Source organism: Eulemur rufifrons, chromosome 24 (assembly GCF_041146395.1).
Source record: "Eulemur rufifrons isolate Redbay chromosome 24, OSU_ERuf_1, whole genome shotgun sequence".
NCBI classification, from domain to species: Eukaryota; Metazoa; Chordata; class Mammalia; order Primates; family Lemuridae; genus Eulemur; species Eulemur rufifrons.
In genome coordinates this window covers 35,191,080-35,206,808 of record NC_091006.1, presented here as the reverse complement: position 1 = coordinate 35,206,808, position 15,729 = coordinate 35,191,080, and the positions used below count along the sequence as shown (strand labels likewise).

Below are 15,729 nucleotides of genomic sequence, written 5' to 3'. Positions count from 1 at the left end.
CCCTCTCCGGCCATCTCACCTGCTCTCGTCATTGTGGTTTCTTTCCTTTGCTCAGATAAACCCCATTTCTTGCTCAGTTTTTACCTGCTGCCTATTCCGTGAGGGATGCTTTGTCACTGTGAAGTTTCTTCTCACCCTTCCAGTCTTCTGGTCCACATGCTTTTTTTTTTTTCTTCATTTTCATTTTTTGAAATTTTAAGGTCAGTTTACTAAGTTCAATGATGAAAGCTATCAGAAGAATAGTCTCCTGAAGTTACTTTTCCTTAGGAAAACAATTAAAAAGGGAAAATCAAAACCCCCTGAGCATTCTCACAGATGCTGTGTCAGTCAAGGCTCTCTGCAGATGGGGACACTCTGCTGGTCCCTTGAGTCACGCCCTGGGCCAGCAGGGCTCCATTCCGGGTCACCCTCACCCTCCAGCTCCAAGCCATCCCTTTCCTGGAATAAAGACTCATCCACTTCCACCCTGTCTGCAGCATCCTCTAAGAACTGCGTATCAGATGTGTCAAGAGTATGAGCTGTTTCAAAGAAGTTCCCCACTTAATTTATTTTTCCCACTTGTTTCGCTTCTTTCATCCACTTTTTTTTTTTAATTACTGAGAGTTAACATCAAACTTGGCCTTCCAATTTAAGAAATTCTCAGCTATAGGAGCACCATAGAATACTTGCTTTTCAGCTTCTTCTGCATCTTTTTTGTTTGTTTTTTTTTTCTTCCTCTCTTCTAGCTTTGATCTGATCTACTTTTCACTTAGTTTTTCTTGCACAACTTTCAGTAAAGACCATCACTAGACCAAGATTTTCTTTAGGCTATAATGCTAACAGGTTTTAAAATGCCTGAGACATCATTATCTTCTGGATTTTCCTGGGAGAGTATTTCATAAAGGGGAGCTTCATCTGGGTAGTTTTCACTGTATGTGAGCTTGAAGGTAGTCTGGACAGGTTCCTCATTTCCTCCGGTCCCAGGTGTCACAGTAGTGGTGAAGCTGGGTGTATTTCCTGATAATGCTGTGAAGGGGTCAGGGTAGACAGACTCCAGGGCCTCCAGCCCATTGTGCTCCTCACTGTAATGTCATCGAGGCCTTTGCTGCTGTCCATGGGTGGCCCAGACACCCAGGCTGTGAGACCATGGCCACCCTGGGAGAGCTGGCACCTTTGGAGCAAGAACTTGAACGAGTTTTAGGAAGTAGTTTCTTCCTCCTGCATTTCTTCTAATCTATTCTCTGTCTTTTTTTCCCTTAGTGCCAATCAAATCACAATGTTAGCATTTTTTTTTTGTTAGTTTTAGTTTTTATTTCTGTATAGAGTTAAACTACAGGAAGGCAAAGGTTGACCCAATGCCTAGTATGTGCTCAATAAAAACATGTCACGTAAGTGAATTAACACAATGCGCTTTCTCACGAACACAAGGAGAGGAGCCCCTATAGGGCAAAGAAGGCTTAAGATGAATGGTTTATTTTCTGTTGTTAAAGACATCATAATGTTTGCCATCACAAGAAGCCCCAAAATTGATTAAATGATTAAATAGAGAAGAAAAGGCAGCCATAACAAAGAAATACATACACGAGTATTAATTTGATTCTTCAATGACAATTGTTTCAAAGTTTAAAAACAGCAAAAGGGCATCAAATTGACACCAGTAGATTTGACACATAAAACTTAAAATTTTTATAATTTTAAGTGGGTGTAAAACAAAAATTTAAAACAAAATGAACTGGGAAAAATAGTTAAAACACAAGGCGTAGGCAAAAGGTCAATTGTTAAGTGACAAATATGCCATGCAAATTATTAAGAACAAAATTATGTCAACAATGAACGAGAAATGGACCAGAACTACAATTCATATAAAACACCCAGCAGTAACTGAATGTTTACCACGGGCTGTGTCTGAAACCCTGCATTACACTTTACCCATATTGCTTCATGTAATTCCCTGGCAGTCATACGAGGTAGATACCATTATCAACCACCTTTTACAGAGGAGGAATCTGAGGAACAGGGAGGCTAATTAATTTACCCAGCATTATACACCTTAGCAGTGGGACTAGATTCAAACCCAGAACTTTCTGAATTAAAGAAGTTCTAAATTATTAACAACTCTGGTATATTTACAATTCCAAAAACGGGAAGTATAAAAAGGAAAAAATATATACAACTTCACAAATAACTGAAGAATGTCCCTCTTTTTTTCCCCACAAAATTTTTATTTATTACTTTCAAATTATAAGAAAAATAATTTAGCACGTGCTACTGCAAAGGTAATTTCTATATTTTAAAATCCATTTAATCGGGCAATTAAAGAATGTCCCTCTCGTCCCTTGTCACTTTGGCACGCTCCCTTGCAAACCACAGCTTGGTTAAATCCAACCCTCCACCTGCCCTGCTCCTGACCCCCTGGTGCAAATGAACACTCTTTTCCTATCAGCACACAAACACAGTGAAATTTCTCACATTTAAAAAAAGACTTCCCTTTTCTCCTAGTTATTCCATTTACTTACTCTGCTTTTGAAACAAAGCCTAAAGAATATTTATACTTTATCCAATTTATTCTTTAATCTTTCTCTCCTAAATTCACTCATCTGGCTTTGATTTTTCCACTCTTCATAAATTACTCTTGCTGCCGGGTGCGGTGGCTCACGCCTGTAATCCTAGCACTCTGGGAGGCCGAGGCGGGTGGATCATTTGAGCTCAAGAGTTCGAGACCAGCCTGAGCAAGAGTGAGACCCCGTCTCTACTAAAAATAGAAAGAAATTATATGGAGAGCTAAAAATATATACAGAAAAAATTAGCCGGGCATGGCGGCACATGCCTGTAGTCCCAGCTACTCGGGAGGCTGAGGCAGGAAGATTGTTTGAGCCCAGGAGTTTGAGGTTGCTGTGAGCTAGGCTGACACCACGGCACTCTAGCCTGGGCAACAGAGTGAGACTCTGTCTCAAAAAAAATAAAAATAAAAAAATAAAATAAAATAAATTACTCTTGCTAATGAACTTCATCTATTAGGGAGCTTTCAGTCTTCATCATATATTATAACAATCTGTAGCATTTAACAGAAATGAGCTCTGTTCATCCTTGATTAATTTTTTAGATAACACTGGTGTTCAGGATACCACACTCTTGATTTTTCTACTGCCACCAGAGTTACTTCTTTTCCTTCTCTGTTGTCTGTTTCTCTTCTCACCAGTCTCTTAAAGTTTGAGTGAGCTCAGTTTGGGAATTGTATGTGTTCTATCTAAATTCAATCCCTACAAGATCCCACCCAGTCTCATCATCTATATGGTGACAATATCCAAATTAATATTCCATTCCTAGATCTCTCCCTTGGACACTAAATCCCATATAACTTTATGCTTGATATCTCTACTTAGATATCTAATAGCTTTAAAACTCAAATATCTACAATTCAAAAACTCTTGCTACCCCGCCCTTCGTTCCCATCTCAGGTGAGAGAAACTCCCTTTTTCAGTTGCTCAAAAATTTATTTTTTCTCTCCATGTTTCATTTGGGATGGTTTCTACAGCTGTGTCTTCAAGTTAATTAAACTTTGCTTCTGTCATGTATGATCTGCCATTCATCCCATTCAATGTATTTTTCACCTCAGTCATCATAGTTTTCATTTCTAGAAGTTTGATTTGGATCCTACCTGTATCTTTTTCATTTGTACTCACCTATTTGAGCACATGTAATATAGTCATAACAACTGTTTCAATGTCATTTTCTGCTAATACTAAAATCCATGTCAGTTTTTATTGACTAATTATCCTTCCCCCTGGGGGGTGTATTTTCCTTCCTTGAGTAATAATTGATTATATGTCAAACATTGTGAATTTTACCTTAGAGAGTGCTGGATATTTTTGCATCCCTGTGAATCTTGTTGAGTTTTGTTGTGGGATGCAGTTAAGTTTCTTGGAAACAGTTTGATCCTTTCAGCCTTTGCTTCTATTAATGTTTTATTTTTGGGGGGTGGGGATGGTGAATCTTGAGCAGGGTTGAGTCTGGCTAATTATCCTCCAGTACTGAAGCAAGACCTTCCTACTCAATGCCCTGTGCGTTGTGAGTTTCTCTAGTCTGGCTCATAGGAACAGTCATTGATACCAGTCCTGTGTGAGAGATGGCCAATATTCCCTCTATCCATTTATATGGTTCTTTCCCTAGACTTGAGGAATTTCCTCACACATTTGCTCTCATGAGTAATTTTCAACACTCAAGGGAAACCCTCTATAGATCTTCATGGTTCTCTCTTTTTCTGTGCAGTTTTCTCCTTTCTGGTAGTCTGTCCTGTGAAACTGCTTGGTTTCTCTGAACTCTAAATTCCTTCTCCTTAACTCATAGAATTCTTTAGCCTCTGCTTCATTTATCTGCACTACAGTCTAGAAACTCTCAAAACTAGAGGACTCACTTCATTTGTTTCCTGCTTCTTAAGGATATCTGTCCTCTATTGCCTGATGTCTAATGCCTTCAAAAGTGCTGCCTTTGTGTTTTTTGTTTTAGTTTTTTGCAGGAAAGAAATCTTTCAGGTGTGAGGGCAAATCACATCCCTGTTATTCCAATTTGAATAGAAGCAGAGGTTACACCATATTTTGTATTAAGTGAAGATAATAAAAAGAGGGATAAATTAATAATATTTTCAAATATAGCCACTAGCATGTCTATGGGTTTCTTAACACAATATTGACTTCTCTTACATTTTTCTTCTTTAAGTATTTCACATAATTTCATCTTCATATTTAGTCTTATAATGTTTATAGCATTTAAATGTTGATAAAATATATCAAGTAAGTTTATATTCATCTGAATAAATTACAAGTGGCAAATAAAAAGCATTACATTTATTTTATTGAATACACTGATTCTATTTGCTCCTTAGGGATGGTAAGGAAATAGATTATCACTTGCAATCTGAGATACTTAGATGGAAATAGTTTGTGAGATAATTCAAATTAAATTTCATCAAGAAATGAGTCTTGTTGCCTAATCTTGATATCTAATATTTAATGTCACTTGGGTAATTTACTAAAAATCAAGCCAAATTTATTTTGTAAAATCCCAGTTAACACAGATATGGACAAGTATGAAAAAGGATGATTAACTTTCAACCAGCAACAATACTCTCATGCCTTATTTCATTTGACAGATTATTGACTTAGAAAGAAATTAAAAATGACTTCATATAATTCCCTTATTCTTATGTGTGTCTGCAAAATTACAAATGGACCAAACAATACAGACAATATAGACCATATAAGTAAATGAAAGTTAACAATCCATTTTGATTGGTGTCACAGTGGGAAGTGCACTCAAGTTGGACAAATACATTTAGACTTAGCATGTGTTTGGGTCTAAGCAAGTTACTCAAATTCCCTGGGCAGAAGTATCCTCATCTATGAAATGGCAACATTAATAAATAATAATAATAAGTAAATAATTAATACTTAATATATAATACATGATAAATAGTAAATTCACAAATTTGCTGTGAAAATTGAGGTGACACATATTGTGGTTTTACATATACATACTCACTATATATTCATTTTATATTACTAGATATTCTAATAGTTATACTGTGATCTAAAAGTACATACTACTAGTTATGGCAGCCTGAAAGTATACCTTCTCAGTCGATGTAAATTCAATTTTCCCGATGAGGAAAACATTCTTTCTGACATGAGAGGATTCAAACATCATTCTCACTGTGAATGAGCATTAATGAACACATGCTATTATTTAATAAGAAATTTTAGGCATTTCAAAGAAAAAATAAAACAGTCTTCAGAGAGACATGTTCCCACTGGCTATACATAGTCTTGAGATAATTGGAACTATTGTTGCACAAAGAATTATCCTAGAAATTAGTATAAACATGCACAATGCTAATAAAAATACAGGCATCTCTCACTACCCAAATTCATATGAACTCACCAACCCATTAGAGTTGAATATATTTTTTCATAGATTCTTTCAGAGGAAATTGTATGCCTTGTGATCTAAACTCTTACTATTTAAACTCTGTTTGATATCAGAAATAGGAATCCAAATCTATCTATATAGGAAGGAAAACCATTCAGGTGTATATGCTATATTTTTCTTTCAGATTTCATTTTTTTATTCTAAGTGTTTTGTACTGTATCATTAATAAACCTTAATAAACTATTCTAACATTTTTCTTCACATCTCCATTTAATACATTTGACCTCTTCAGTAATAGCCTGCTGACTTCAATCTTGAAAATTTTGTGCCTCTTCAAACATTTTTAAGCCACTTCACTTTGATCTTCATTTGGCCATTTTGTAAAAGATGGTCTTAACAAAAACATAAAATAATGTAGAAAGTCTGTTTCTGAAATTTTTTCATGCAAAACGGCTTATAAGATTTCAAACAGTTGCATATGTCAGAAGTAATTTTCAGAGTGGTGTTTAATGTGCAGAGGTGGTCAGGCTTGGCTGAGATGGCTACTATTAATGGGTATCTTCAGCTCTTTTGTATTTCCCAGGTGGAGCTCATTAGCATTGCTAGGTGATTTAAATTGGATAGGTTATGAGCATAATTTCAGATGTTTCAAAGTCTTGCAGATAAATGATGTTCATAAATTGTAATATATGGTTGTGGGAGTTAATTTTTAGCCAAGTGGAATTAGGATGCTTGAAACACACATACGCTTTCACCTCCCTATTATTTTCATTAAAGACAGAAGAAAACACCATGTCAGTATAGTGCTTAGGTTATGAAGAATTCTTTGAAAATTTGTTAAAGGCATGATTTAAAATGAGCTGTGGAAATCACAGGCATCCATACATAGACTTAGAAATATTGGACAGAGCCTAAAAGATATACTGCAGTCAGACCCAAAACGCATATACTCTATTTCAATAGACATTTTTACACTTTAAATGTGATAACTTACTTAGTTGGAAGTTCTAAGGAGGCTCAAGAAAAACATAAAAAGAATTCACACAAGAAGCTACAGGTAAAGCTATGTCTTGAAAGCTGAAAAGTTTTCAGTACACAGAGATAGAAGGTAGGGAAGACACCAGGAAATGGGAAACACATACAAAGTTATAAGAAGGAACGCATCCAACCAATTCCAAGGTCAGGAAAGAGTCCACTATGAATGGAAGATAAAAGTGTTTGAAGGAAAGATCAATGAAAAATGGCAATAAAATAGGTCCTATAATTTAGGATATGGTTCTCTTGTAAGGAGACTTCTATTTTTTTTTTTTTTGTTTGAATTTTATCCTTGTGGAACGATTAGTCATTAAGCAGTACCTTGACATGATTGGATTTGGATTTTAGAAAGAATCTCTGGTGGAGAAGTGGAAGGGCGATAGGAATGGAAAGAGACGAGGAGAGGAGTTTGTTTAATAGGCAAAGGGAAGGAGATGGGCACCTAAGGGGGAAGGCAGCGGCATTAAGGGGTAAAGAAAAATGGAAAGGTTCAGGGATCCTTCAGATAAAACCCAATTTTTTTTTCAACTGGACACAGTATTTGTTCTTGACAAGAACTGACGAGGAATTGAATGTGAAAGTGAAAAAGAATAGGGACAACGGTACCTGCCACCTTTCCCTGAGCACTGGCGCAGGTGTGGGCTCCCAGGTGATTGGTGGCTAAGGTGCCTCTCTGGGCGGGTCGTTCTGCTGCCCACGTGTTTTGATGGTGGTGAGTATGCGAATTTGCACACACGTGGCAACATTAATACACATGTCTCCACAAGGACTTTCAGATGCCATTTGCTTGGAAAGAGTTTCTGAACAGAAAATGAAATGGAACTGAACAAAACAAAACAATGAAAGTAATTGGGCAGATAAAGTGAATACAAAAAACACTTCACATTATCCGAGGAACCCTGGCAGTCAATCCCGAGTTGCCTGGGAAAAATCCATTTTGTTAAATTCAGACATTAACTGGGAATACGGAGTCCTTTGATGTATGTTATTTTTGCCCAAACTCCAGCACTAGTAATTATAAACGAAAATTATTTCTCAAACACTCATCTAGATGTGAAATGCTGGAGACTGGTCATGTAACTTACACAGACCACATTTTACAGAGATTAAAAAGGTACAAGACTTTAGAAAGGAACCAACAGCCTTCTGGAATGTTTCTCCTTAGTGAGTTCTGCCTTATCAACGAGCATTTACTGTGCCCGACTTGAAGATGGGCACTTTGGGATAGATTTGTAAATAAGGAGCCTAATATCAAAGTTGATTGATCTGAAATAAGGATGCCAGAGCAATTATTGTCACTGTCTTCACAAAACCACAGATCAGTTCCTTATGGTCTTCATCTATCGCAGGGGCTCGAAAATAAAGGAAATGAGGGTGCTACAAAGTTATGCAAATCCCCTTTGAGAAGAAATGTTTAAAGGCTGAGTCATTCACCCCTAGGGAACCAGAAATGTCCTTATCTTATTAGTCATTTCTTTATACGCAATTGTGTCTCTGCAACTTAAAAATAATTCTTACTGTGTACTGGAAATTTCTCTCTCATTATACTGTGAGATGATATTAATGATTATAAAACAGAACATGACATCATCATACTTGCTTTTGTTCCCAGGTTTCCTTGACCTCCATATATCTATGCAATTAAGTTATGGGTCTAGTAAAAAGCTATTTCTAAGAGGAAAACATTTTAATAAAATCACTATATTTAAAACAGCTTCCAATCATACAGATAAATGAGTTTGTCCCATTGAAGATCAATGTATCTACTTGACCCTTATATACTATGCTATCAAACTTTTATTAAAAAGGAAAATGAAATGAAGATTATATCTTACTCAGGACTTGGAAAAAATCAATAACATTCAGGATATTTCCCATATCAAAACTATTTAAAAAGAATCTAGTACAATTCGTGAGAATTATAAGTTGTGATTGGGTTTTAACTTGAAGTGTTTATCTAGGTGTTTCAATGTATCACACCAGGCATTTTTTCTCCTGCCTCAAGTACATATTACTAGGCTTTAGATATTCACTTTAGAAGCAATCACAAAGAATATAAATGAGCAGAAATACTGTCATACATGTATACAAGATTTTTTTTTTATTTCAGGATATTATGGGTATACAAGATTTTATACCTTTAGGAGGTAATGAGTTAGTGGTGACCAATGATAAAGCTGATGTTCAGGTCCCTTGCTTTGCCTCTCCCTGGTGGTGACACCAACCAAGTCACTTAACTATCCTGTACCTCAGGCTTCTCAGTGGTAAAGTGGACATACTATTTGTACATGCCTCGTATTTTGTGTGATGACTAAATGAGTGGATCCATGTAAAATTCTTTGCGGAGCGTCTGCCAAAGTAAATGTAGCTCAATAAATGTTAGCCATTTTTGGATAAGAATTGAACTGTAAAAAGAAGAGAAAATGAAATAACTTGAAAAGAAAACAAAGGGATGCATCTAGATACTGGTATGAGAAGACTGAGATGAGCGTGAGGACCTAGATATCACAAGGACCCAGATATCACGAGGACCCGGAAGCAGAGGGAGAAGCTGATTCAGAGCCAAATTGTTCCAGACGTTCATTTCCGAATCGGAAACTGTGAACAGCAAACCACTTGGTGCTCAAAGAAACTGGCCAAGGCCAGGCTGCCTGCAGGAGCTCTGCCAGTGAGAACTCGGAAGCCTCTTTTCCATCAGCCACAGCTGCCAGAGGGCGTCAGAAGTGATCCCCCCGTTGGTTGATGTTCTGAGACCTGCTGAGTCCTTAGTCAACGTGCTGGTCTCCCAGGCCAGAGCTACTCACTGTGGTTCGTTCCCCTTCTCTCTCATATTACTGTCTGTGTGTGGAATATTTTTCCATGATGGTTGGTGTGCAAATGCCTCACACTGAACCATGAATTTGTAAGCGTTTCATTGGCCATTCAGGCATTTAATTTGCCACTGAGTCATCGTGAATCCTCCTGGAACCTCCTCACCCATCAGAGTTGGCACAGCTAGGCTGATGCAAACCTGACACAAGATACAGACCCACTAGGAGAGATTCTGCATTTAATGTGACACTCAGGGACTTACAAAGAGATCTAACAGTTTGTTGGTGGGCTGAAACATGGATTAAAGATGCCCTGCTGTGAGTGAATTGGAAATGTCTGATCTCCCTTGGTTTAATGTAGAAAAGAGGACTCAAAAGCTTCGGGAGATTTGGAATGTTAGAGAGGATTTGTCATTTAAGACCTACTCCCATACACTAGGTAGGTCCAGAGGATACACCTTTCATCACTACTTTGAAAACTAAATTTGTAAGTGAAACTCCATCATCCCTGAAAATCTCAGTGATTTCTCTTCTCTATAGGCCAGACCTTATGGTGGGAAACACAGACAACTGGAAAGCATAAATGCAACAGGAGTAGCTGAATCCAAGGGTGGCGAGGACCAAGTAGCAAAGTGGATGGAGTTACCATAATGAACAGCAGAGCCAAAGCTGCAATCAGAATGGTCTGACTCCTGTAGACCTCTGGTGATGGCTAGTTAAATCATGGTGCTCCTATAAGTAAAATATCTAGGATACCAATAAATTCGTATTTGTTCTCTATAAGCAGGAAAGTTCCAAGTCGTGAGAACAAAAGTCCAACTGGAATCATGAAAAATACAAGGTCATGGCCCTTTGAGTCCCCTTGAGTTCCCAGACTTAAGCCAGTTAATAGACACAGAACTCCTGGAATGAGGTAGAGTCTGGGTCCCCTGAGGAAGAACCGTGGTACACTACTGCAAATTTAGACTGTTAATATTGCTCCCAGCCTACCCCAAAGGGACCTAAATCATTTTGTCAGAGTCACTGCATTGGGGAAAAGAAAACAGTCTGTCCAGGGATTGCTGGACACTGGCTCCAAAGTGACATTGAGTCCAGGAGAGCCTCCAGCCAGAGTAGGGGCCAATAAAGGTCAGATGAACAATGGAGTTGTAGCTCAGGACCATTTGACACCGAGCCGACCTTGTGATCATTCCCGCAGGTCCAGAAGGCATCATTGGAACAGACGAACTTAGTGAAAGAATATTCACATTGGTTCCCTGACCTGTGGCGTTGGAGCTATCATGGTAAGAAAGGCCAAATGGAAGACATTAGAACTGCCTTTACCTAAAGAAATAGTGAATCAAAAGCAATGCTACATTCCTGCAGGAACTGCGGATATTAGTGCCACCATCAAGAACTCAAAAGACGTGTAGGGGTCGTGATCCGCACCACATCCTCACTCAGCTCTCTTATGGCCTCTGAAGAATGCAGATGAATGTCGGAGCATGACAGTGGGTCATTCTAAGCTTAGCCAAGTGGTGACTCCAATTGCAGCTGCTGTACCAGATGTGATTTTACTGATTGAGGAAGTTAACACATCCCCAGGTACCTGGCACGTAGCTATTGATCTGGAAAATGGTATTTTTTCCTCCATCCTTGTCAATAAAATCCACCAGGAGCAGTTTGCCTTCAGGTAGAAAGGCACCTTCACTGTCCGGCTTCAAGGGTATATCAACTCTTCAGCCATACGCCATAATGTAATCCATAAAGACCTTGATTGGCTTTCCCTTCCACAAGATATCCTGCAGGTCTACTACACCGGCTGCGGTATGCTGTGGGCCTATTTGGATTTGGGAGGCAACGTATTCCTTATTTGGATGCATCACTTCAGCCAGTTTACTAAGTAACCTGAAAAGCTACTGGTTTTGAGGGGGCTGAGAACGCGTGAAGGCTGTGCAGCAGTTTCAGGCTGCCATGGAAACAGATCTGCAATTCGAGCCCTACGATCCCGCAGAGGTAATGGTGTTAGAAATGGCTGTGGCAGGTCGAGATGCCACTTGGACTCTGTGGCCCCCATAGGTGAGTAACAGCGTAGGCCTTTAGGTTTTTGGAGCAAGGCCCTGCCATCATCTCCAGATAACGACTTACCTTTTGAGAGACAGATCTGTGCCTGCTACTGGGTCTTAGTAGAAACTTGAGCACGGGCCATTAGTTTACCACGTGACCTGAGTTGCCTTTTGTGGACTGGCTGTTTACCTGACCCACCAAGCCATAAATTCAGACATACTCCACCTCAAACACTCCATCATTGAATGAAAGTGGTAGATGTATGATCAGGCCTGAGCTGGCCCTGAAAGCGCAAGTAAGTTACATAAAGAAGCGGCACATACACCACGGTCCCCATTCCTGCTACGCTGCCTCTCGCGCTCAGCCTCGTAAAGAATTCCTGCAATCAGTTGGCAGAGGCAGAGAAGACTTAGGCCTGGTTTGCAGAAGGTTCTGCACAGTATGCAGTCCCCACCAGAGAGTAGAGAGCTGCCATGCTATAGCCCCTCCCGGGCACATCCCAGGTGGTGATGAGAAATCATCCCAATGTGTAGAAATTCAGGCAGTGGATTTGGGATGGTTTATGTGTCGACTTGACTGGGTGAAAGGATGCTGAGCTAATTGGTGACTGGGTGTGTCTGTGAGGGTGGTTCTGGACGATATTAGCATCTGAATCAGTAGACTGAGCAAGGAAGATCTGCTCTCACCAATTTGTGGGCCTCATCTAACACCATAAATGCCTGAATAGAACAAAAGGGCAGAGGAGGGGTGAATTCTCTTTCCTTGAGCTGGGACATCCATCTTATCCTACTCTCAGACATCAGAGCCCCTGGACCACAGGCTTTGACTAGAGGTGACACCATCAGCTCCTCTGGTTCTCAGGCCTTCAGAGTCTGACTGAATGACGTCATGGGCATGCCTGGTTCTCCAGCTGGCCCATTGCCCGCTGCATATCCTGGGCTTCCCTAATCCCATGAGCCAGCACCAATTCCCATAATGAATCTCCTCTCACACACACACACACACACACACACACACACACACAAAGACACAGAATACTTATATCCTATTTGCTCTGTTTCTTTTTATTGGTCTTTTTTCTCACTCTACCAATTCAAATGCTAAGCTCTTCCAGAAATACCCCCACAGACACACCCAGAAATAATGTTTTACCAGCTATCTGGGCATCCCTTAGCTCGGTCAAGGTGACACACCAACAGTCAGGACATTTATCTTTATTATTTGGTTATGGTTTTCAACTATTCTTTGTTTCTTTTATCCTTCTCAGTTTCAGCTCTTATTTTTGCTACTGAGGCACTCATCTCTCTGTCCATTTGGCTTGGCCGTAAATGCCACTCTGTCTCTACCACGTGATTCTACCTTCCCAACCCAGTCGCAGAAGCCTACATAGTGCAAATAGAAGAAACATTTTAGCTGCTCTTTTGCTTTCTGGCCTCAGTCTACCAAAGAGATAATAGCTTGCAGAAGATTGTCCTCATCATCTTAGAAGGAGGCCATTGGTAATTTACACATGCAGCGTGTAAAGTAAAACCTTCCTGAAGAATAATAGTGGAATAACTGTCACAATATAATAAAACAGACACATCATAGTATCAAAGAGAATAGTTTAAAAAGACCAAAGAGATGACAGCATAAATATTAGGGAAAATGCGTGGCTATTAAGTTTAGACACTAATTGGAAGCTTAATTATACTTACGCAGTGATGATCATATCAACATTGAACAGTCAAACTTTAATTAAAGAACTGTGTTAAAAATCCTGCTTTTATTATGAAGTGTGAAAAAAAGAAATGTACAAGTTGTGGTCTTTGACTGTGAAAAACTTAGTTTACTCATAGACCAGAAAATACCCACACAGAAATCATAGAGTATATGATAATGAATATAAACTGTACTGAGAAAATAAAAACAGGAGATGACTACATTGTAGTTAATCAGCGGAGTAAGATATGACCTGTGGAAAAATGGATGTCTGACTTCTGTCTTCCTAATACAGTGATATTAGAGAAAGATTTGGCATGCTTTCCTCCAAAAGGATTCTCAGAATTCCACCTGTGACTTTCGTAAATATTTCCATATCCACTATACGATTTAGAATGAAGACATTGTTAGCAGATCAGTGGCGGTTCCTTCTGTTAGTCGCGGACTCAAAGTAATCAAACTATGAAACTGACATGTATGATCAGGCCAACCATGATGCTAATCCGTAACAACAAAGAACTACTATGGAGGCAAAAAAATCCACATGTTCAGCACATCATCTCAATGTGGTCAGACCTTCATGAGAAGGGAAATCTTAATGAGTCTGCAAAGCGTGTAAATAATCAGAACAAAGGAATATGATGAATTGAATATTAATCTAAGTTAGACCTACTTTGCCTGATGCAGTCAGCTGATAATAGGGATGTACTTACTGCCAATATTCAGAAACAAGGACATTCTGATGTGTTTTTTTAAGTCTTTCTCTTTCTGGGTAGAGCTTGGATGGGTACTGCAGATGTTTCCAAGGATCTACTTTTGTTAGGCTTCTGTGGTTGACCAACAATATTTCCAATTTAAATTTTCTATTTTGAAATGTCAAAACTTGCAATCCAGTTGTATTCTAGTCCATCAGATTTGGAAGATATTTTATCTCTTCAATATCACTTTAAAACTTCTTTTTTTTGACTTTAGGATTTAACTCTCAGCAAATTTATTTCTTTGATTTCTAGTATCTTGAGAGGTTCATGTGTATATTTAACTGAGCCCCTAAGCTTTTAATATACGTACAAGATCCTGGGCCTAAAATACATTATTGTCAATCATTTGATTAGTAAAATGCCTTTCAACTGAGATGTTCAATGTGCCGTATGCAAGTTTGCTAGGTAATTCTCAGAGAAGCCTAAGAATCATAATTGGAATCAATAAAAAGTAGACACACATGCAGCTGTGATCTGCTTGCTCGGAATCTCAGCAAGACAAATGTCATTTTTCTCGACTTTCATTCTGCGATTGTTACACCATAAATAACTCCTTTCTACATTAGCTTTAAACATGTATACTCACTCATCCCATTATTCTTAACCTGCATGAACATCCGGATTCATTACAAAAACAGAATTTTTTTTTTTTTCCTACAGACAATGAGATGAAAGAATAATTTAAAACATTCACAATGGTGTTTGAGTGAGATGGCAGATAGGAAAGATGTGGGTGCTTTTTTTCTTTTCCGGGGGCTACTTGTTTTCCAGTGGGCAGCGTGCTGTGTCCTCCTTAATGAAGCCGGAGTGTTCCGTGTCGCTTGCCCTGTCATCTTCTGGACAGAGTGAGCTGCGGTCTGTGCCCAGAGAGAACTGCACACTCCATTATCTTTTCAATAGGCCTAAAAATAATTTGTTTGAATTTTTTTTTCTCTCTGTCACTTTTAAAAGTGTTTGCAAAAGTAATTGTTACAGATTTCCTCTAATTATAATTTCAGAGTTGCCTCACATTCATATTCTGCTATATTTCAACGGGAAACTGAGCTTGAAGTTTACAGATCACCTGTCTTGCATGGCTGTTTCTCTCCCAAGAGTTGGCCCTTCTTCATTCATCGACATTTTGGTTCGCAACACGCGTTCAATTATTCCCTTGTCATTCTCATGAGAGCTCTGCACAACACATCTTTTGAGGAACAGATTGTACCATGCCCTTAATTTCTCTCTTCACTACCCACAAAATCATCACATAAGGGTGCTGTGAATTTATCTAGTACAGCATTTCATTGCTGATGTCTTTTAGCTTGGGGAATACTACAATTCTGGAGCATTTTTCTGCTGCATTGGCCCAGAGTACATTTTTGAAGTATTTCATCTTTCACTTCCCTAAGAAGTTCTGTAGTTTCAAGAGTCTCACACAGAGATTCAATTGGGGTCACGATACAGATAATTGATATTTTTTTAAAACTGGATAGCCC

At 38.8% G+C, this 15,729-nt stretch overlaps 1 pseudogene; it reads right to left on the bottom strand.

Annotated features, from left to right (window-relative positions):
• Positions 1–327: 327 nt before the first annotated feature.
• Positions 328–15,373, bottom strand: LOC138374293 (RWD domain-containing protein 1-like; annotated as a pseudogene).
• Between the last annotated feature and the right edge of the window lie 356 nt (positions 15,374–15,729).